The 23,389-nt window shown below is 40.8% G+C and overlaps 1 protein-coding gene across 2 annotated transcripts in view; it reads right to left on the bottom strand.

Moving 5' to 3' along the window:
- LOC110529794 (leucine-rich repeat and fibronectin type-III domain-containing protein 2) overlaps nucleotides 1–23,389 on the bottom strand; it is a 153,059-nt gene that overhangs the window by 64,575 nt on the left and 65,095 nt on the right. For both annotated transcript variants that reach the window (XM_021612328.3, XM_090243201.1), the window contains exons 3-4: nucleotides 9,649–9,762; nucleotides 1,692–1,792 (exon numbers count right to left, since the gene is read on the bottom strand). The gene's annotated coding sequence lies outside the window, so the exon portion shown is untranslated. The remainder of the gene's footprint in view (nucleotides 1–1,691; nucleotides 1,793–9,648; nucleotides 9,763–23,389) is intronic.

Here is a 23,389-nt window from a genome sequence, read left to right as displayed (position 1 = left end):
GAATTACTACAAAGAAACCACTACTAAAGGACACCAATAAGAAGAAGAGACTTGCTTGGACTAAGAAACACGAGCAATGGACATTAGACCGGTGGAAATCTGTCCTTTGGTCTAATGAGTCCAAATTTGAGATCTTTGGTATCAACCGCCTTGGCTTTGTCAGACGCAGTGTAGGTGAACAAATGATCTCCACATGCGTGGTTTCCACCGTGAAGCATGGAGGAGGAGGTCTGATAGTGTGGGGGTGCTTTGCTGGTGACACTGCCTGTGATTTATCTAGAATGCAAGGCACACTTAACCAGCATTGCTACCACAGCATTCTGCAGCGATACGCCATCCCATCTGGTTTGCACTTAGTGGGACTATCATTTGTTTTTCAACATGACAATGACCCAAAATAAACCTCCAGGTTGTGTAAGGGCTATTTGACGAAGAAGGAGTGTGATGGAGTGCTGCATCAAATGACCTGGCCTCCACAATCACCGACCTCAATCTAATTGAGATGGTTTGGGATTCCTCCACAGATTGAAGGAAAAGCAACCAACAAGTGCTCAGCATATGTGGGAACTCCTTCAAGACTGTTGGAAAAGCGTTCCTTATGAAGTTGGTTGAGAGAATGCCAAGAGTGTGCAAATCTGTTATCACGGCAAAGGTTGGTGCTTTGAAGAATTTCAAATATCAAATATGTGTTGTTTAACACTTTTTTGGTTACTACATGATTCCATATGTGTTTTTCTTAGTTGTGATGTCTTCACTATTATTCTACAATGTAGATGAATAATCAAAATGAAGAAAAGCCCTTGAATGAGTAGGTGTGTCCAAACTTATGACTGGTACTGTACATGACCAACACACACCTTTCTATCAACATGCTTTTATTTGGGTTTCAATGCAAAGTATATGATTGAATGTCTGTTTAAGCATGCAGCTAGTTAGTTGAAATGAGACATATAATCATGCCAAAACGTGATTAAAAAATATAGTTCACTGACAAATTGACATTTACAGTAACTGGCTAGGCCAGTCAAACTGTGCCATTGGCTAGCTTTCAATAAATTGGCTAAATGGTCAATAGAGTTATTTCTTCATATGATCAAGACAATTCGTATTGCATGCTGGGTATTTCAAATGCACTCAAAAAATCTAATCTTATTTCTAGATATATCTGTTCCTCTTCATCAGACAGCAGCTCACAAGAGGCTATGTTTACATCATAGATAGAAGCAGGCCTTTGGCAGAAATATACTTTGTATGAGAAAAAGTGCAAGAATTGAATTATCCCCTCTCTCGACAGGGAATGATCAACTTCACGTTTTTTGGAGGCTGCTGGAGGGCCCTGGCTGCATTCTGGAGCTTCTCTTCCACTCTTAAGGTCACTCAGGTGTTGGTCTGAGAGAAATCATAAACCTGCATGCTTCTACGTGCCTTACGCTGCTCAACAATCGCCATGCCAGCACTCAAAACCATCATCAGTCCAGCCTCATACCACCTTGTTCCACCTAAACCCTTCATTTCCCAAGACTTTCTCCGTCAAAAACGAAGGCCTTTAAAGGATTTATCAACCTTTGTTTTTCCTCTAGAGAACTTTGTTTTTGTACCAGTAAGGTTAAGGCTCTTAGGTATTGGGTCTGCTGTAGGTGTGTGAGATGAGTGGATTCCCAAACACATGTGCTGTGTTCTGTGCTACTTACCTGTATTGTGTTGTGTCACTGCCATAGGTTCACTCACGGGGCATCGCCCGTCAATCACAGCCTGCACGCCTCTTCCCACCACACCAGAGGGAATGGCCAACCTGGAGAGCACACACACACCAACACACACAATCTGCTCAGTTTACACATGGAAACACGCTTCGATCAGCTCAAACAAAGATCATCTGTAAATAGCTAGAGGAATTTTGAAAATCCAATGGATTTAGTGGTCAAATTAGTAGTGGTCAAATTAGCCCCTTCCAATAATACAAATCTAGTCCTGGTGGATGCATAAGAGCTATTTATTGAGCATCAATGCAATAGACAGCCTCAACTTAAGTCCTTATGATGTATTGCTTTGTGTTTGATGAATTTGATAAAGATTGTCAGAGCAGCATTACTAAAAAAAAACTCTGATTCCTCTTATAACCCAGTGGAATCTGAATCTGAATATGACCGTCAAATGCCCTGCAAAGGGGATTTTGTTTCTAGACGTATCCATGGAACAGCCTACGAGATGCAGGGGAGGGAATCCCAGTATCTGGGCGGATTTCCGAGAGCTTTGCGACAACGCTTTAACACACCGTAAGAATGGTTCCTCAGGCAGACCCCAGCCTGTCAGTGTCTGCAAATCCTGTCTGATAAATAAAAAATGAAAAAACAAAACAATGAGGTGCACTCACTCACAGTGTGGGAGCTCAAACTGAATATAGATGAAATGCACATCCATATCAATGTAGTCTGCTCCTGCTCCTGCAGCTGGAGCCTGAATCTCTAATCAAGATAGGTGGCAAAGGGTGGCATGTTACCAAGTCTGCCATCTAAATAGTGCCCAAGTGGGACATAATAAAGATGACTCATGCACACTGAGCATGATGATGTTAGGAAATAGTTGTCTTACTGAATACAGTGAAGAACAAAACAGCAGAATCAAAGAGATACCTAAACTGTGCCATAACACAAGTAATTGCGTTCCACTAGTTTGAACAGACAGAAAACACAGACACCTCCCAGACAGACAGCTGAATGTTTTTTTTTTGACAGAAACATGGTTAAATAGTGTGAAGCCCATTGTAGCAGTGTAGACCTCTCAACTACATTTAAGATAATTCAATCTGACAGAGAATAATTGTGATAAGAAATTGTTTAATAACCTACTTCGTATAATTACAACCTAGCGCACCTGCCAAACTCATTAGCTCTGTGATATTAGGGTGAAGGATTGAGCCGCATTTATGTAAATTGAGAGCTTGATGAAGTTATAATAAATTGGATAGCACTGGATTATGAGGCTTTATGGGGTAGAGACATTACATGTTATTTTATTGTGTGGTTTCCTATTCTTGCAAAAAAATTCAGTTCAAAAGACACATGAGTCATAAACATGTGAACTGCATAGGGAGATATGTGCAAGACCGATTGCTTTCTGCTTTTTTTGCAAGACTTCAGGGAATAAATGTTTGCTTTCTAACATAAATAGAGCCTTCAAATCAATTTCAGGCCTAACCTATTTTCATAATGATCTATCTCTATTCATCTAGCACTTGGATGTGCCATACACTGCAACAAAGAGCCGAAGGTATAAGAGGATTTCGATTCATTCACCCCTTAAAACCCTTGACTGCTCAAACTCATCAACACACACTCATCTATCAGTATTTGAATTCCATCTGTATAAATATGCAGAACATTCTTTGAACACAGTTAGTTTTCGACTAACGACACAAGCTAATGGTCGCTTTTTTCTTTAGCCTATATTGAAAGGAGGATTCTGCTTTCCCATTAAGTGGCTAATGTTCCATAAGATTGACAGATCATCACATTTGCACAGCTATTTTTGCTTCTGCGCTGGGCCATCGTGCAAGATAAACAAAGTGCAAAGCAGAATCTTACACGAAGAGAACTTGATCTCTCAGCCTCTTAGCAGCCACATCTGCTTAAGGGACAGATCAACATTTACTGGGGAAGAAGGGTGGTCCAAAATAAGGGAGGGTTGTCAAACTTATTTTTTTTTGCTTCGGGGAGGGTTATGTGGTTTTTGGGGCGGCACAGGGGAGGGTAGTGCGTTTTTTCCCCTGCTTTATATTTGCTCTTCTGCTTCTATTTTCACTATAAACTATGGCTTGACTTACTTTTGACATTACCCTACAAAAATATAGAAATGTTTTGTATGGTGTGGCTATTATTAAGCTTTAGTTACTGCAGGCCTACGATACAAAGGCAGTGCGCCAAGGTGCTCCAACTGATTCCGACAGTTCAACTTGAGGTGAGGAAGAATGTTTCAGGCCTACCAGAGTTACTCCTATAATCTAACAATATAATGCTTATCTTTATACAAAATATTTGAATTAAAAATCTCTGACAGCTGAAATGTAATGTGGACAATTATTGTTTTAAGAAAGTAAACCCCTCCCCCTAAAAAAAAAGGCTATACCTAGCTAGAGATACCCTAAAGACCCTGGCAAGTGCGCAAGTCCAGTGTTACTTTGATTATGCCGGCACATCATGGTTCACCAGCAGCCCCAAACATCTAAATAATAAGCTTCCAGCCAAACAAGCTTGTAAGAATTGTACTTAAACTCCCCCTCATATTCATCTGGAGGTTATTTCTGTGTCAGTATCTATGTAATGTGTCTGTATCTATGTAATTACGTATATTTGTATGTAAAACATAGGGACCACAATGGAAATAAGTCCCCAACTTTATTATGCAATCCTGGTCACTATATTCTATTATTATTCTATATTCTATATCTATTACAAAACACTAAAAAGTTTAATAGTTTTTAGATATTGTCAACCAAAGCCTTCGATACTGGGTAAGCCTACAAGGTAGGGACAGATGTATTTTCTGTTTGTCAAGACTGACAAAGTCAATTTATTGTGGTGTTGAAAACACAAACCATGATATTGAAGTACCCGAAGTTGGTATGCTTTGTTTATTGGTTGCGTGGTGCATTGGTACAGAAACATTGGCACAGAAATTCGTTGCATATATTTTATGAAATTATAAATATGGCATCAAAATGTTGAAAATCTGATTTTCCCCTAGCTAAGCATTGTCTGCAGCTGGCTCTGATCGTATTGTAATGAAACAGGCAGGGAGAGTGAGCTAGTCTGTGGTGGTCAGCGAACCCACAACCTTCTGGCCTGTAACCTTGTGTGGCATCGACTGTGCCAGAAAAGCATGCTGAAGTGGCAAAGTCGATATCCACATTTATAAACAGAGGGTAGTTACATGTATTTTTATTTGTGGTCGTAGACATAAGTTTGAGTTAATTTAATTTTATGAGGGGGAGGGTGTTCAATTTATTTTAAAGTACAAGGGGAGGGTAATGTGAAAATATTTGTAACGTTGGGGAGGGGAGCGCATTTTTTTTAATGACACGTACAGTGGGGCAAAAAAGTATTTAGTCAGCCACCAATTGTGCAAGTTCTCCCACTTTAAAAGATTAGAGAGGCCTGTAATTTTCATCATAGGTACACTTCAACTATGACAGACAAAATGAGAAAAAAAATCCAGAAAATCACATTGTAGGATATTTAATGCATTTATTTGCAAATAATGGTGGAAAATAAGTATTTGGTCACCTACAAACAAGCAAGATTTCTGGCTCTCACAGACCTGTAACTTCTTCTTTAAGAGGCTCCTCTGTCCTCCACTCGATACCTGTATTAATGGCACCTGTTTGAACTTGTATAAGTATAAAAGACACCTGTCCACAACCTCAAACAGTCACACTCCAAACTCCACTATGGCCAAGACCAAAGAGCTGTCAAAGGACACCAGAAACAAAATTGTAGACCTGCACCAGGCTGGGAAGAATGAATCTGCAATAGGTAAGCAGCTTCGTTTGAAGAAATCAACTGTGGTAGCAATTATTAGGAAATGGAAGACATACAAGACCAATGATAATCTCCCTCGATCTGGGGCTCCACGCAAGATCTCACCCGTGGGGTCAAAATGATCACAAGAACGGCGAGCAAAAATCCCAGAATGACACAGGGGGACCTAGTGAATGACCTGCAGAGAGCTGGGACCAAAGTAACAAAGCCTACCATCAGTAACACACTACGCCGCCAGGGACTCAAATCCTGCAGTGCCAGACGTGTCCCCCTGCTTAAGCCAGTACATGTCCAGGCCCGTCTGAAGTTTGCTAGAGAGCATTTGGATGATCCAGAAGAAGATTGGGAGAATGTCATATGGTCAGATGAAATCAAAATATAACTTTTTGGTAAAAACTCAACTCGTCGTGTTTGGAGAACAAAGAATGCTGAGTTGCATCCAAAGAACACCATACCTACTGTGAAGCATGGGGGTGGAAACATCATGCTTTGGGGCTGTTTTTCTGCAAAGGGACCAGGACGACTGATCCGTGTAAAGGAAAGAATGAATGCGGCCATGTATCATGAGATTTTGAGTGAAAACCTCCTTCCATCAGCAAGGGCATTGAAGATGAAACATGGCTGGGTCTTTCAGCATGACAATGATCCCATACACAACGAAGGAGTGGCTTCGTAAGAAGCATTTCAAGGTCCTGGAGTGGCCTAGCCAGTCTCCAGATCTCAACCCCATAGAAAATCTTTGGAGGGAGTTGAAAGTCCGTGTTGCCCAGCAACAGCCCCAAAACATCACTGCTCTAGAGGAGATCTGCATGGAGGAATGGGCCAAAATACCAGCAACAGTGTGTGAGAACCTTGTGAAGACTTACAGAAAACGTTTGACCTCCGTCATTGCCAACAAAGGGTATATTAGAAAGTATTGAGATAAACTTTTGTTATAGACCAAATACTTATTTTCCACAATAATTTGCAAAAAAATTCATTAAAAATCCTACAATGGGATTTTCTGGATTTTTGTTTCTCATTTTGTCTGTCATAGTTAAAGTGTACCTATGATGAAAATTACAGGCCTCTCTCATCTTTTTAAGTGGGAGAACTTGCACAATTGGTGGCTGACTAAATACTTTTTTTGCCCCACTGTACATTTGGACCTGTCCCTAATCTCTCATGGCCAGACTGCGTAAATCGAGCATCTGACCAAATTACACCAGATTTTAGTTCTGTGAAATGAACATCTGCTAGGTATTTCTCACCTCATCCAGAGCCAAATCCTTTGACTTTCAAATGATGAGATCTGAATGACTTCTACCTATTCCATAGAGAGAGATGGAGATAAATGGAGAGAACTCTGCTCCAAACACAGGGCCGGTAATTAGTCAGCTGGCGAAAGAGAAATGGCTGCCAAGTGAGTCAGACTATCTTGGCTGTACTGTATCTCATTCTTAAAAATCACCAGAAGCTTTGCTTCAGAATGCTTTGCTACTAAAAGGATTGATTTAGAGAGATCATTGCTAATAATAATAGTAATATCTACAGGGAACACTTTAGTATGGTGAAATATGCTATCTAATGACCAGCCTTTAAATACGCTGATCAGGAGTGTGTGGGTTTCACAAGCTATCACCAGTTCCTTTAATCAATGACTACTGTTTAACCTAATGAGCATTGTTAGAATAACAAATGTTGGGAAATTTTGGACCTCTGTTTACGAGGTGGCAAGCTGTTTTTGATGTGGCTTGAATGTATGGTTGTTCTAGTTCCCCAAAGAGCCAGCGTAGAAATGAACACTCTCCAGATCATAAATTCAACATTAGTAATTTATTCCCCGGCCTCCATCAGAACACTAATGAGGAAAACAAGGCATATTCAGAATTTTATACAGCAGGGGTATTTAACTCTTACCCTACGACAGGAATCATCAACTAGATTCAACCGCGGGCCAATTTTTTCTGGAGCGGATGGTCGGGGGGCCAGAACACAAATTCACTCTGACTATCTACTCCGATTTCAGAGAACTTTCGTCTGAGTGTGCCAGAACGCAGAATAACTGATGAATTTACGAATGTGCAACACTCGTTGAATATGACTGGTGTCAGTAAACGTCTGCAAATATAATTTTTCTTCAATTGTTGCCAGCAGCACAGTTACAGTCACCAACACTCTGGATAACATGACAAGAGCCAAATAAAGGCGAGTAAAATGGTTAAAGTGAGGTGTTCTCTCTTTTGTGTCTGGAAGTAGCGCGCAAGCTAGCCAACTTTACCCAGTTAGCTTGGGTGCTTGACTGCCGTTGTGAGGTCAGAACGCTTGGATCAACTCTACTCCTTGGCCCGAGCGTCCAGTGTGCACTCTGAACGCTCCAAGTGTGAAATGTTCCAAATTTACAAACGGACAATCTGACAAAGCTCTGAATTTACTAACGCCCAGAGCAAACTCTACACTGCACCAGAGTGAATTTATGAACTCACACATAATTACAAATCATTTGTAGACATAAAATTGACCACAGATATAGTTTTTGACTGAAACACAATCATTTCAAACCTGGCTTACATTTGTATATGATCACATCTCTCTATTATGAGTGGAAATAATTGGGGAAAGATTTCCAAAATGAAAATCAATTGGAGCTGATTCCTGGTGTTTTGAAAGTCTTTTATGTCCAACAATGAACATAGCATTTCTTTTTACATGGGGGCCAAAGTAAGCCCTGCGCAGGATGCCATTTGGAGAGCACTGCCCTTTGAGGTCCGGAGCCTGCTGGTTTTCTGTTCTATCAGACAATTAATTTGCAACCACCTGATGTTTCAGGTCGAAATCAGTCCCTGATTAGAGGAGAACAATGAAATAACCCAGTGGAACTGGCTGTGAGCTCCAGAGTTGAGATTGAGTGACATACAGTGTCCTTAAAGTTACAGCTAGCATGACAAAGAGGTTTATCAATATTTTTGAAGTATTTGGTTTTAAATATACTTAAGTATCAAAAGTGAAAGTAATTGCTAAAATATAAAATGATATATAATAGTCAAATATAAATGTAAAAGTAGAAATCATTTCAAATTCCTTATTTGAAGCAACCCTGACGGCACCATTTTCTTGTTTTTAATTTATTTACAGATAGCCAGGGGCACAGTCAGACATCATAATTTACAAATGAATCATGTGTTTAGTGAGTCCGCCAGATCAGAGGCTCTAGGGATAACCAAGGATGTTCTCTTGATAAGTTTGTAAATTACACAATTTTCCTGTCCAGCATTCAAAATGTAGCGAGTACTTTTGGATGTCAAAATGTATGGAGTAAAAGTAGATCATTTTCTTTAGGAATGTAATGAAGTAAAAGTAAAAGTTGTCAAAATAGAAATAGTCAGTGAAGTACAGATACACCCAAAAAACGACTTAAGTAGTACTTTCAAGTATTTTTTCTTAAGTACTTTACACAACTGCTCCAGAGCCAGTATTTCCTAGCTACAAATAGGTTTGAAACGTTCATCCCCCACATTTCACAGAGGAGAAGAAATTCTAGTGCTGACATTTTGTGGACAGTTTTACACCATCCTAACAGTCCTAAGACCACATTCTACTCCTTCACATGTAGACCTTCAGAGGCCCAACACTATAAAATTAATCTTAAATAAAAGGCAATCAATGGTGATTTTCTCTCCGCCAACCAGATTAAACATAACTTCCTGGAAAGTCATCTCCAGGCGCTAAACAGCACTAAGAGGCTGAATTTAAAAGGCGGTTCCTCTTGGCGGACACACAGAGGTGTGGATTCTGCCTCCTCTCATCGGATGCTATTTATATCTGCTGTATGTGATCATTCTCCCAGTGGCCACAATCAAACCGCCTGAGGAGGTGTGAGCTATTCTAAAGGGATAGAGGATTGTATAGAGGCGTGTGTGTGTGTGTGTGTGTGTGTGTGTGTGTGTGTGTGTATGTGTGTGTGTGTGTGTGTGTGTGTGTGTGTGTGTGTGTGTGTGTGTGTGTGTGTGTGTGTGTGTGTGTGTGTGTGTTTGTGTGTGCGTGCGTGCGTGCGTGCGTGCGTGCGCGCATGCGTGCGTGCGCGTGTGTGTGTGTGTCCCAGTGAGAGATGGATATAGGATGTAAGACTCACAGCGAACAGGCTATGGATAATCAGGTGGAAGATTCTCCTTGGGTCAGGCTTCCATTATTTTCACCTCAGCAAAAGCCTTATTCCTGAGCTCATTCTGACCATCATAAGACCGTCCTGTAGGAAAGAGAGAGAAGGAAAACACAGTTTAAACATCAAATCCACCTCAGAACTTCATGAAATCAAAATCATCCCTCGATTACAAAAGTAAGGTTCTGTGAGTTGCTTCCTCAGTGAGAGGATCTCAGCGTTGACTGTTTTGCCCTAGAGCAAGACTCCGGGTGTCAGTCTGCTAGATGTGTACACAGTGAGCTACAACAAGAAGGTGAGCTAGACTGACGAGACCATGACTGACAAATTCATGATCCTCATCCATATATTATTACTACGTATCTGATTTTGGGACGAGCTAGTTCCTTTGCTCAAGGTCACAACACTCTACCGCCTCTCCTGTCCCTTATAGATGGGTTTCTCTCATGAGCGCTGTGACTGGCGCACATCTTACACCAGACGCTATTAGCGAGCTTTGGTGTTAGCACGAGGCAGCGTCATCCGTCTGGGGGTCAGACAGGCCATGATTCACCACACAGCAGTGACAACAACAACAACAATGGTAAACTAAACCTATCACTCACTCTTTAGTACTCTTTAGGTCCACAAACCACTTACTTAACATTAATATACTGCCTACTGTACTGCCTGCTGTACTGCCTACTGCAATGATAGCATCCGCTAGATATCGATGGGCTTGTGGATTGCACCACTGTTTTGGATGGTGAACTTGTCTACAGGGCCTAAAAGGATATCATGATGCATGATGGTTCCAATATGTCCACTCTTATATCCAATTACATAATCATACATTCTGGGAAACTCATGTCCCCATAATACACTTTGACATCAGCCATGTACTGTATAGGGCTGTGGCGGTCATGAAATGTTGTCAGCCGGTTATTGTCATGCTGCCGGTCTTATGGTAATTTACCATTAATTAACATAAACAGGTTTAGCATCACCAGGCCTCCATGCATACAAGCCGCTGATGCGCGCCTTTGAAATAAATCAATCAGTCAATTTCCTTTACACCATCACAATAAATCTACTATTTATTTCCGTAAGATCTAAAGAAACATTACGATATGAAGAGAATGTATTTCAGAAGAACAGAATATGAGTTGGTCTACTGTATGTTATCTGGCTATGCTTCATGCCATAGGCTGTAGGCTCATTCATTTAGCTGACAACATATGCTTATAAGTCCGTAACATCATTTTTATAGTAATATATATGATTTTATGGTAAGAAGGATACAATTGAACTTAGCTGAATAAAATCGAAATTATATTTTCCTCATTACAGTGCGAGTGTGCATATGAAGTGGCTATGTTGAACATAATAGTGATTGTTTGAAACATGCTCGATTTAGAGTAATTGGCAACTTTAGCTGTGAATGATACAAACCTTAGAAATCAAAACATATATGGGCTGCATGACACGACGACAGGCTGTGGATGATTTGAGAAAGTAGCTGAAAAAGCTTGCTCTCTGTGTCTTGCCTCAGGCTGCACAGCTGTTCTTTCATCAAGTGATCCTCTTGTCTTTACTAATATGTCAAATGAGTTTAGATTTAGAACAACAAAAAAATACATGTCAACTGTATTCACTCTATCAGCCTAGCGAATGGAGGCTGTGCTCTTTCGCACTGGTCTATTTTGTAGGTTAGGGCTACTTCAGTTTAATAAAGGATCATCAGTGGTGTAAAGTACGTAAGTAAAAATACTTTAAAGTACTACTTAAGTAGTGTTTGGGATATCTGTGTTTTACTTGACTATTTATATTTTTGACAACTTTTACTTTTTATTCACTACATTTCTTAAGAAAATGATGATACACTTTTTAGTCCGCACATTTTGTGTACAATTTTCCACCACTGTGGATCATGTGCTAAGTATGCAACTGAGAAATAAATATAAAAACACTTATTTCACTCCACACATCAAACACTGTTTAAGGAGCATGCTCTCGCTGCCCGACAGGTGATATTCCGCCCAAACTCTGTATGCCATGGGCTCTCCAACCTTACTCTTGCAGCTTCCCAGTGCTTAAGTTGGGAGATCTCTCAGGGTAGCCTAGTGGTTAGAGTGTTGGACTAGTAACCGGAAGGTTGCAAATTCAAACCCCCGAGCTGACAAGGTACAAATCTGTCGTTCTGCCCCTGAACAGGCAGTTAACCCACTGTTCCTAGGCTGTCATTGAAAATAAGAATTTGTTCTTAACTGACTTGCCTAGTTAAATAAAGGTAAAATAAAAAATAGTAATATGTTTTAGCAATGAAAATATATTTAACTAAACTGTTGACAGCTTGTCTTCGCGCTCAAGAATGAAATAACGGAGATAGAGGAGGAGAAGGAAACACATGGCGGTGAGATATTCTGTATAACTGAAGGTAATGTGTCACTCAATTAATTATTAAAATCAAATCAAATGTTATTTGTCACATACACATGGTTAGCAGATGTTAATGCGAGTGCAGCGAAATGCTTGTGCTTCTAGTTCCGACAATGCAGTAATAACCAACGAGTAATCTAACCTAACAATTCCACAACTACTATCTTATACACACAAGTGTAAAGGGATAAAGAATATCTACATAAAGATATATGAATGAGTGATGGTACAGAACTGCATATTTTATTTACCTTTATTTAACTAGGCAAGTCAGTTAAGAACAAATTCTTATTTTCAATGACGGCCTAGGAACAGTGGGTTAACTGCCTGTACAGTATATACATATGAGATGAGTAATGTAGGGTATGTAAACATAAAGTGGCATAGTTTAAAGTGGCTAGTGATACATGTATTACATAAAGATGGCAAGATGCAGTAGATGATATAGAGTACAGTACATGCATACACATATGAGATGAGTAATGTAGGGTATGTAAACATTATATTAAGTGGCATTGTTTAAAGTGGCTAGTGATACATTTTTTACATCAATTTCCATTATTAAAGTGGCTGGAGTTGAGTCAGTATGTTGGCAGCAGCCACTCAATGTTAGTGGTGGCCTTGAGATAGAAGCTGTTTTTCAGTCTCTCTGTCCCTGCTTTGATGCACCTGTACTGACCTCGCCTTCTGGAGGATAGCAGGGTGAACAGGCAGTGGCTCGGGTGGTTGTTGTCCTTGATGATCTTTATGGCCTATATAAAGATCATATAAAACATTCCCTATTACTAGGCTATTCAAAATCAAATACAAATTCACTTATTGCAGGCTAACTGTAAGCAGCCCTGCACAATCAATGAACCAGCTGTCACACCCTCATCTGTTTCAACCGGCTTTATGATTGTCTACACCCCCCTCCAGATGTTGCCCATCTTCCCCATTATCCCCTGTGTATTTATCCCCTGTGTATTTATACCTGTGTTCTCTGTTTGTCTGTTGCCAATTCGTTTTGTTTCGTCAAGCCTACCAGCTTTTTTCCCTTATGCTCCTGTCTCTCGATTGTTCCGGTCTGGATTACCTTTGCCTGCCCTGACCCTGAGCCTACCTACCGTCCTGTACCTTTGCCCCACCTATCTGGATTATTGACCTCTGCCTGCCCTTGACCTGCCTTTTGCCTGCCCCTGTTCGATTAATAAACTGTTGTTACTTCGACATTGTCTGCATCTGGGTCTTACCTGAAACATGATACCAACAGCATCGCCTAGGGCTATACGTTCTCTCCCAGACTAATGGATAGACATTTTCAAGCGTAGCGTAAGGTAACCAGTCCATCCAGAATGTATAATAATACAGTTCACACTCAGGCAACACCTGAGTGTAGACATGATGGTAGGAACACTCATATCCTCAACACCGGGGCCCCACAAAGGTGTGTGCTCAGCCCCCTCCTGTACTCCCTCTTCACCCATGACTGCATGGCTACGCACGAGTCCAAACCAATCGTTACGTTTGCTGATGACTCAAAAGTGGTAGGCCTGGTTACCAACAATGACTAGAGAGCTGACAAGGAAGTTAAAGCCCTTGTGGAGTAGTGTCTGGAAAATAACCTCCCCCTCAACGTAAAAAGAACAAAGGAGCTGATCATGGACTACAGGAGACAGAAGAGGCAACAAGACATCACATTCACATCGATGGGGCCGCAGTGGAGAGGTTCAAAAGCTTTAAGTTCGTCAGGTGGCTGAAGAAATTCACCATTGAGAGCATTCTGTCGGACTGCATCACCGCCTGGTACGGCAACTGCACTGACCTCAACTCAATGGCTCTCCAGAGGGTAGTGCAGTCAGCCCAACGCATCACAGGGGGCATGCCCTCCAGGACATTTACAGCACTTGTGTCAAAGGAAGGCTAAGGACGTCAGTCACCCGAGCCACGTTCTCTTCACTCTGTTACCATCTAGCAGAAAGACACTTAGTTCCTATTTATAGCCTAGTGGTCCATTGAGACACAACAATGTAAAGAAATTACAATGATAATATGTTTAAAGGTAAATGGCAATTATAGCACAAATAATAAGATAAATAGTATGTCTCATTAATCAATAGGCCATGTCAAAATATACATAGGTGATATTTGCGTTCCAGTGAATCCAGAGACACAGAGACCCAAATAATCAAGGCAACAACATTATAGAAACGAGGACAGTGACAAATCATCACTTAGACCCTTAGGATCCACAGAGTGTCAGGAGTACAGCCAGAATGCCCATTTTTGTTTTAGTTTACGTATGATGTCACCTCCTCTCTGTGAAATTTATGATCTATGGCTTCAAAGCACAGGGAGGAAGGTGAGCCATTGTTGGCTTCAATGCAGTGGATCGCAATAACATAGTCCGTGTTTTTATTTTGAATAGCAGCCTTATGTTCTGCAATGCAAAGTTTAAATGCTCATTTAGTTTGACCAATATACGCAGCCCCACAAGATGCATTTCAGCATGTATGTGACATTTGTGGTGCTACAATTAATGAGGCTTTGGATTTTGCATTCTTTACCTGTTCTTGGGTGGTAAAAACTTTAGAATTGGTCGTATTGTCACAACGTACACAGTGGCCGCATTTGTAATTGCCATTGGCTGGGCCTGGGAGTAAATTGTCATGCTACTTGGGTAGCTGTGTGCTGTGTGTAACGGAATCGGCTAGATTGCGCGCATGGCCAAAAACAAATATGATGGGGCAATTTTGTGAATTTTTGAAGATGTTCCAGTGTTTCAATACAATGAGATGAGACTGGCACATGGGTTATACTCTATGGAAAAACACAAACGTGGGGGCGTTTTGTCCTGGTTTCTGTTTCTGACGTTCAGAAAAGGCCTGTTCAATGACACTCTTATCAAACCGGCATTGCAGAAACGTAGTGCGCATATCATTAGCTTCACAGAGTATAACCCTTGTGCCGGTCGTGTCAAATCCATTGTATTCAAACACTGGAACATCCTCAAAAGTGACCCAAATCTACATGAGTTCACAAAATTTCCCCCTTGCATTTGTTTTTGCCTTACTCGCAATCTAGCGGATTCTGTTATACACCGCATGCAGCTACCCAAGAAGCTGACACTTGGCTCCCAGGCCCGCCCAAGGGTAATTACAAATGTCCATTGTGACAATATGACCAATACTAAAGTTTTTTACCTCGAGAACAGGAAAAGAATACAAAATATGAAGCTTTATTAATTCTAGCACCACAAATGTCATATATTTGCTCAAATGCATCTGCAAGGCTGCGCATATTGGTGTATTAGTATTGTATTTGTGAGACAATATACAGCACTATTGGAGTTGGCAACAAGCATTTCACTGCACCTGCAATAACACCAGAAAATCTGTGTATGAGACTAATAAACTTTGATTTGATTCTGAAAGTTCTAAAGGAACCTTTACTGAGCTTTCTGTTATCTCCCTCTCTCTCTCCCTCTTTCTCTCTCTCTCTCTCTCTCTCTGTCCCTTTGTCTGTGTGTCTGTGTGTCTGTGTGTCTGTGTGTGTGTCTGTCTGTCTGTCTGTCTGTCTGTCTGTCTGTCTGTCTGTCTGTCTGTCTGTCTGTCTGTCTGTCTGTCTGTCTGTCTGTCTGTCTGTCTGTCTGTCTGTCTGTCCGTGTCGGACTCACTTCAAGGTCTCCCAGCTCATTAAGTCGCTTTCTTTTTCCTTCCACCTGTATTGCTGTGGGGCTATGCTCAGTGCTCAGCCCCAGGTCGTTACAACACATCAATCGCCTTCATGTCACTCCACAAATGGACACGATTACTGTGACTGAGGAGCCCAGGTTATATGTGAATGGTGTGCGACTGTGCTCCTAATCAAAGTGACATGGCAATACTGCGAGGCAACACCCACGGACCGGCTGCACCAGCCAGTCAGCCGCCACAGCCAGGAGCAGATTCATCACCCGCCAACTGCTGCCTAGTTGACTGAGTCACCGCCGCTCAACTAGTGTTTTACACGTAATAGCTTAGCTGTCAATCCCACAGAGAAACTGTAATGCACTGTACTGTGTGTGACCAGCAACATGGTGCAGTGAGTACTGTTGTGACACCTGTTGATAAAGGTTATATGGTGTGTAATGGTGTCATATATAACAGTGTCAGACTATTGACTGTAGATTCTCTATTGATTTTGCTTTTTTTGATCCAGGACTAGCCTTAATCTGTGTCTGAGAAACCACCCAAAGTGTTTAGCTTCACTGTACTAGTATAAGAAAACAAACACCACAATATAATCTCAGTGGACAGTTTATTAGGTACATCTAGTACCGGGATGGACCCCCCTTTGCCTCCAGAACATCCTGAATTATTTGGGGCAAGGAAACGTTTCTCAGTTGGTATCAAGGGACCTAACGTGTGCCAAGTAAACCCTAGACACTGTCGTGCGTGAAAGCCCAGGAGGCTGGCTGTTTTTGAGATACTGGAACCGGCGCACCTGGCACTGCCGATTATACCACGCTCAAAGTCTGTTTCACCCATTCTAATGTTCAGTCGAACAGTAACTGAATGCCTCGATGCAGGTCTGCCTGCTTTATATAGAAAGCCGCGATCACGTGACTCACTGTCTGTAGGGGCGAACCATTTCCGTGAGCGGGGTGGTGTAAACAGTCACCCCTATGTAAAACTACGTAAACAGTATGTGCACATTGTTTCTTGATAGCACACGACTGCCTCATCATGTATAACAAACTTGTTGTCCTGTCTTATTTCTTAATTTAACAAATATAATTTAGCCCCCAGCTTGGTTTTATCATTTTGCAAAGAGAGAGAGAGAGAGAGAGAGAGAGAGAGAGAGAGAGAGAGAGAGAGAGAGAGAGAGAGAGAGAGAGAGAGAGAGAGAGAGAGAGAGACTCCCAGCTGGGTGCTATGAGCTGACGGTGCAGTTCGTCTGTGATAACTATATATTCCTAACAAGACCACTTTTAATAGGGAAGGAACCCAACGGAGCATTTTAATATACTCTGTAATTACATACTGACTATGACTACCTTTTAAGCAGAATGATAAGACTGGAGCCACCAGCCATGTCTGCATACAGGCATGTAAAACCCTATTAGAATACAGTGCAGAGCCAGCAAAAACACCTTCAACTAATGAGTGTGAACATAACGCTCAGAACCAAAACAAATATTGATACTTTTCATTACTACACGCAAATAATATTGCCACTGAATATCTTATGGAATTTGAAAAAAAGCATTCCAAATACATGTTTTTGATGTGATTTCTCGGCATGAAATCTCTGATCTCTCTCTCATCTTTTGGACCTAAATCTCTCATCACCAATTGGAGGGTCATCAACAAATAAAAACATGGCACGTGAATAAAATTGATTCCGGGAGCATAGGCTTGGTTGCATAAAGCGCTATGGCTCAGTCCTTCAATAGTCAAACATTTGAAATTAATATTTAATTTAATATACAAACCAAATTTGCCACTCTCCCTGCATTGATTCTTACTCCACAGCGTTTCCATTTAGTTTACAATGGAATAGTTCACGATAAGAAAAACGGAGAGTCTAGCTCTTAAGTGAATTACAGAATGTTGAATTTAAAATATATCACATAGACTGTGTTTTCTACTTTAGAGAGGCGCTGCCGTGTAATAATAACACTGGGATTTGTCCTTCTCTAAACGGACCCTTTGAAGAGGTACTGCAACTACTGTATCAATGTGAATCAGATGCATTTGAATATTACAGTGTTAGGCTACATGAGGTAAATGGGTTAACACTGCAGACTGCAGCTCTGATAAAGGAGACCGATCTCTGCAAGCCCATTCATTGTGAATGTTCATTCCCAAAGGATAACGGAACAAAGGAAAGCTATTTCTGTCTGTCCATTACAGACATATCAAGTCCTCTCCAAAAATATGCCATCCCAAAGGGCTGGTCAGTAACACTCGTATCCATTCAAAAAAAAAAGGGATGCAAGAGAAAATAGAACTTCCATTGAAATCCAATTTATCCATTTTATGATACTTGGCATTCTTACTTGTAACTGATTTCTGTTTGTCTTGTGTTGAACTCCATTCCTCTCACTCTACCAATTAGGTAACAGTGCCTAGGCCTGTTCTAAATATAGCACTGCATCGCTGATGAAACCCAACATCTGTATCTAGAGCAGGGATGGGCAACTTTGATGGGGTGGGGGCCACAGAAAATCTGAACTCATCATGAAGGTCTGCGTACCCACATCTATACCCACACATGCAGTCAGAGCCGGCCCCTAGCGTTTTGGGGGCCCTAAGCAAAATGTTGTTGCAGTTTTCAAGCAAGTTTGCTGCAATTCTACAGATTTGTCTTTTGGGTGGAGAGAAGAATTTGCAGTTATGCAGCTAATTTCCTGCAATTCTACATATTTTGCCATAGGGTGGAGACAAATGTTTGCTGTTTTAAATATGATATCTACTGATCAATGGAGCCACTCCTGCTCTATAATTCGACTATTATTACTGCAAGTTTATAAAGCTGGCCACTTGCCTAACTTACCAATATAAAAATGTTAGCTGACATGCTCTAATTTTGTCAAAAGACCAACTGCTGATGCACAACCACATTTTGGAAATTCCGTTTTTTTACTCTCAACAGTAAGTTTGGTATTGTTATTTTATTAGCTGTTGCAAATGCAGAAGCTACTCTTCCTGGGGTCCACACAAAACATGAAACATGACATAATACAGAACATTAACAGACAAGAACAGCTCAAGGACAGAACTACATCAATTAAATTTAAAAAAGGCACACAGAGCCTACATATCATTACCAATACATACACACAAACTATCTAGGTTACATAGGGGAGAGGCATTGTGCCGTGAGGTGTTGCTTCATCTGTTTTTAAAAAAAAACAGGTCTGCTGTTCATTTGAGCAATATGACATAGAACGAGTTCCTTGCAATAATGGCGCTATATAATACTGTACACTTTCTTGAATTTGTTCTGGATTTGGGGACTGTGAAGAGACCCCTGGCGGCATGTCTGGTGGGGTAAGTGTGTGTGTCAGAGCTGCGTGTAAGTTGACTATGCAAACTATTTAAAACATTGTTTCTTACAGAAAGAAGAAGTGATGCAGTCAGTCCCTTCCAAACTGTCACGCTCTGACCATCGTGTTGTGTCTTTGGCATCATTAAACTGAAGATTAATCTTTATCAAATAACTCTCTGTAATTATTATCACACGATTAAACTGATTAATCATTTAACTGTAATTAACTAGGAAGTTGGGGCACCAAGGAAAATATTCAGATTACAAAGTTATAATTTTCCTAATATAACTTTCAGATATTTAACATCTGATCAATTAGTCTTCGAATTAATGAATTATTATTTTCCTCACGTCAGTCTCATTCCAAACGTCGTAAATTGTTGGTTATCTGCACGAACCCAGTCTTCACTATGAGTCATCCATACATCAATTGTCTTAAAATATTTGTTTACTAACTAAGTACTCACAGAAATGCATAACAAACAGTAGATATGGTTACAAAGAAATGATAGCGGATGTGCCCTAGTGGGCACAAAAGGAAAGTGGGGTCGACTGAGATACGACAACACACAGTTGATAATTATAACAATTTAAATGCTAATCCTTTGCACATGAATGCTCACTCATTCGGGAACAATTGCAATCAACATATATATTTACGCTTAGTGTGTCGTCGAGATCTCTGTTGAAAAGTTTGTTTCTGTTGGAGAGTTTGTCCGCTCTCTGTCTGTCGTGGTTAGAATGGATAGCTCAGAATGACATTCATTCATGTCATTATAGAATAGATGTTCTGGTGGTTGTCGGTCTTCGCGTTCAATGATACCGAATTCCTAGCTGCAGAATAGTAATTAATATAAAAGACTTGTTCTTATTCTGTCGGTATCGATAGTCTAAGAGTTTAACCACGTGGTATGGTTAAAGGATTCAGCCATCTACTCAAACCTTAGCTTATACTCAGGTTTATGGTCTCCTCTCAAACCTTGGCACTCTCGTTATCGAGGTAAGCTGGTCTCAACCTTAGTCGTCTCGTAATTGAGAGAAACATGGTCTGTTGAGAAATTCTCAAGGTGGGGGTTTTATTCGGAAGAGCAGAAAGGGGCCTGTCCCAGGACGACAGACCATAACTGTGCTCATGGGCGGTCCTCTGATTTAGTTAAACTCCAAAGGGAATTGCAGTTTCCTTCAGTAACTTCTAGTGTAGGGGGCAGTTTTTTTGTTTTTGGCTTAAAAACGGACCCATTTGAAACTACCTATTTCTCAGGCCCAGAAACTAGAATATGCATACAATAGAAAACACTCTAAAGTTTCCAAAACTGTCAAAATATTGTCTGTGAGTATAAAATAGCTGATATTGCAGGCAAAAACCTGAGGAAAATCCAACAAGGAAGTGCTGTTTTTACTGAAAGCTCTCTGTTCCATTGGAGGCCTTGCCTCCATTTAAAGGGATATCAACCAGATTCCCTTTCCCATGGCTTCCTCAAGCTGTGAACAGTCTTTAGACATAGTTTCAGGCTTTTATTTTGAAAAATGAGTGAGAAACAACCCATCCCGTCAGTGGATGGCTGGGTGACAGCAGAGTTTTTCATGCGCAACAGCCATTTTCTCTCTCTCTCCTATGGAAGAAGCTACATTCCTGTTGACATATTATCGATTATACATTGTAAAAACTACCTGAGGATTGACTATAAAAAACATTTGACATTTTTCTACGCACTTTACGGACACTATTTGGAATTTTCGTCTGCGATGTCGTGACCGCTCGAGCCTGTGGATTTCTGAACATAACGCGCCAAACAAATGGAGGTATTTTGGATGTAAAAATTATCTTTATGGAACAATAGGAACATTTATTGTGTAACTGGGAGTCTCGTGAGTGCAAACAAGGTAAGCGATTTAATTTATTGCTTTTCTGACTTTCGTGACCAATCTACTTGACTGCTAGCTGTTTGTAATAATTTGTCTACTGAGAGAGATGTGCTTACATAAACTCTTGGATAGCTTTCGCCAAAAATATTTATTGAAATCTGAGCTAAGCTGTTTTTTACTATATTGTACTTGTGATTTCATGAAAATTAAATATTTTTAGTAATTTAATTTAAATTTGGTGCTCTGCAATTCAGCGGATGTTGATTAAAATGATCCCGCTAACGAGAAGGGTGCGTCAAGAAGTTAAACAGTCCAAAATCACATTACACAATTTCACAATCAGGATCATCCTCACTCATTAATCTTATACAATAATTAGATGTAAGCCTCATATCTGAGGCTATTGTATAAATAGCGTTATGGTAATGTTGCCGTATTTACTCCCATGAGTTTCACAAAATTGTACCAAAAGGACCAGTTCGTAGCTTGATTCTTCACAGATATTTTATACTTTCTCCAGAACATAAATGTTGTTCGGACCTCAAGTTCTGTGAGGTGGAAGAAATTAATTTGTTCTCTCTATGAAAACTCACTCTCTCTCTATACTGTGGCCACGAGGAGATAATCTTCTCCAGGATTTACGACCTGAGGTCACAGCAGCCTGAGTATAGGAGACAGAGAGAGGGGGATGGTGCTCGCTGTACCCAAAGAGGGCAACGTCATGACAATAGAGAGCTGTTTATTCTCTATGTTGGTTGGGTCGGGTTGTGATTTAGGGTGGGTTATCTAGGGGAATTGTATTTCTATGGTGGCCTGATATGGTTCCCAATCAGTGGCAGCTGTTTATTGTTGTCTCTGATTGGGGATCATATTTAGGTAGCCATTTTCCCCATTGTGATTTGTGGGATCTTGACTAAGTTTGTGTGTAGTTCCGTTCTGCACTGCATGTAGCTTCACATTTAGTTTATTCCCTACATTTTGGTCTACTCTTTATGACAAACGTGACATCAACTGTTAGCCAAGAGAGACTGGCATGCAAAGTATTTATATCAGCCCTCTGATTACAATGAAGAGCAAGACGTGCCGCTCTGTTCTGGGCCAACTGCAGCTTAACTAGCTCTTTCCTTGCAGCACTCGGCCACACAACTGGACAATAATCAAGATAAGACAACACCAGATCTTGTAGGAATTGCTTGTAGGAATTGCTCAAAAAAGCAGAGCATCTATTTATTGCAGACAGACCTCTCCCCATCTTTACAACCATTGAATTGATATGTTTGACAGTTTACAATCTAAGGTAATGCCAAGTAATTTAGTCTCAACTTTTTCAACAGCCACACAATTCATTACCAGATTCAGCTGAGGTCTAGAACTTGTACCAAATACAATGCTCTCAGTTTTAGAGATGTTTGTTACTGGACACCCATTCCAAAACTGACCGCAACTTTTTGTTAAGGGTTTCAGTGACTTCATTAGCTGTGGTTGCTGATGCGTATATGGTTGAATCATCAGCATACATGGACACACGTGCTTTGTTTAATGCCAGTGGCAGGTCATTGGTAAAAATAGAAAAGAGTAGAGGGCCGAGAGAGCTGTTCTGATGTACACCACACTTCACATGTTTGACATTGGAGAAGCTTTTCCAATAATGAAAACCTTTTGAGTTCTATTAACAATGCACAGACATGAAACAGAAACAATGACGCCGGGGGAAGGAACCAAAGGGAGTGACATATATAGGGCAGGTAATCAAGGAAGTGATGGAGTCCAGGTGAGTCTGACGACTTGCAGGTGCGCGTAACGATGCTGACAGGTGTGCACCATAACGGCAGCCTGGTGACCTAGATGCCCGAGGGGGAAGCACACGTGACGCAGAGGATGAAAAGTCATAACACAAATGTTTTTTCAACAACAGGTCAATAATATCAAAAGGCAGCACTGAAATCTAACAGTACAGCTCCCACAATCTTATTATTATACATTTCTTTCAACCAATCAGTCTCTTGTGTCAGTGCAGTACTCCACATGCTGAGTGCCCTTCTCTATAAGCATGCTGAAAGTCTGTTGTTAATTTGTTACAGAGAAATAGCATTGTTGAGACCCAGACTGAGTTCCACGGGCCTACAATGAATGACACACGAGAGGGAGAATGAGTAAAAAGAAAAAGGATTGTTGACAAAAAAATAGGCTGAGCCCAAGTGTTTTACATGGACTGGGCTGACTGTGACGTAGCTTCATAGGTCCTACATACCCCGGACTGTCTCTGACACCCAAATCAGTTGCAATACCATGGGCCCCCATCACATCTACTATTGATTAATATCAGTCATGGTGGTGGCCAAAGGGTTGGTGGAGAGAGGGTTAGAGAGTGGTGAAAAGGCAGCAAATGTCCTTTGTAGCTCAGTTGGTAGAGCAT

Source organism: Oncorhynchus mykiss, chromosome 8, assembly GCF_057628025.1.
Source record: "Oncorhynchus mykiss isolate SJ-2025 chromosome 8, ASM5762802v1, whole genome shotgun sequence".
Taxonomy (NCBI): domain Eukaryota; kingdom Metazoa; phylum Chordata; class Actinopteri; order Salmoniformes; family Salmonidae; genus Oncorhynchus; species Oncorhynchus mykiss.
Note: the sequence above shows the minus strand (reverse complement) of the source record. Positions and strands in the feature narration are given on the sequence as shown.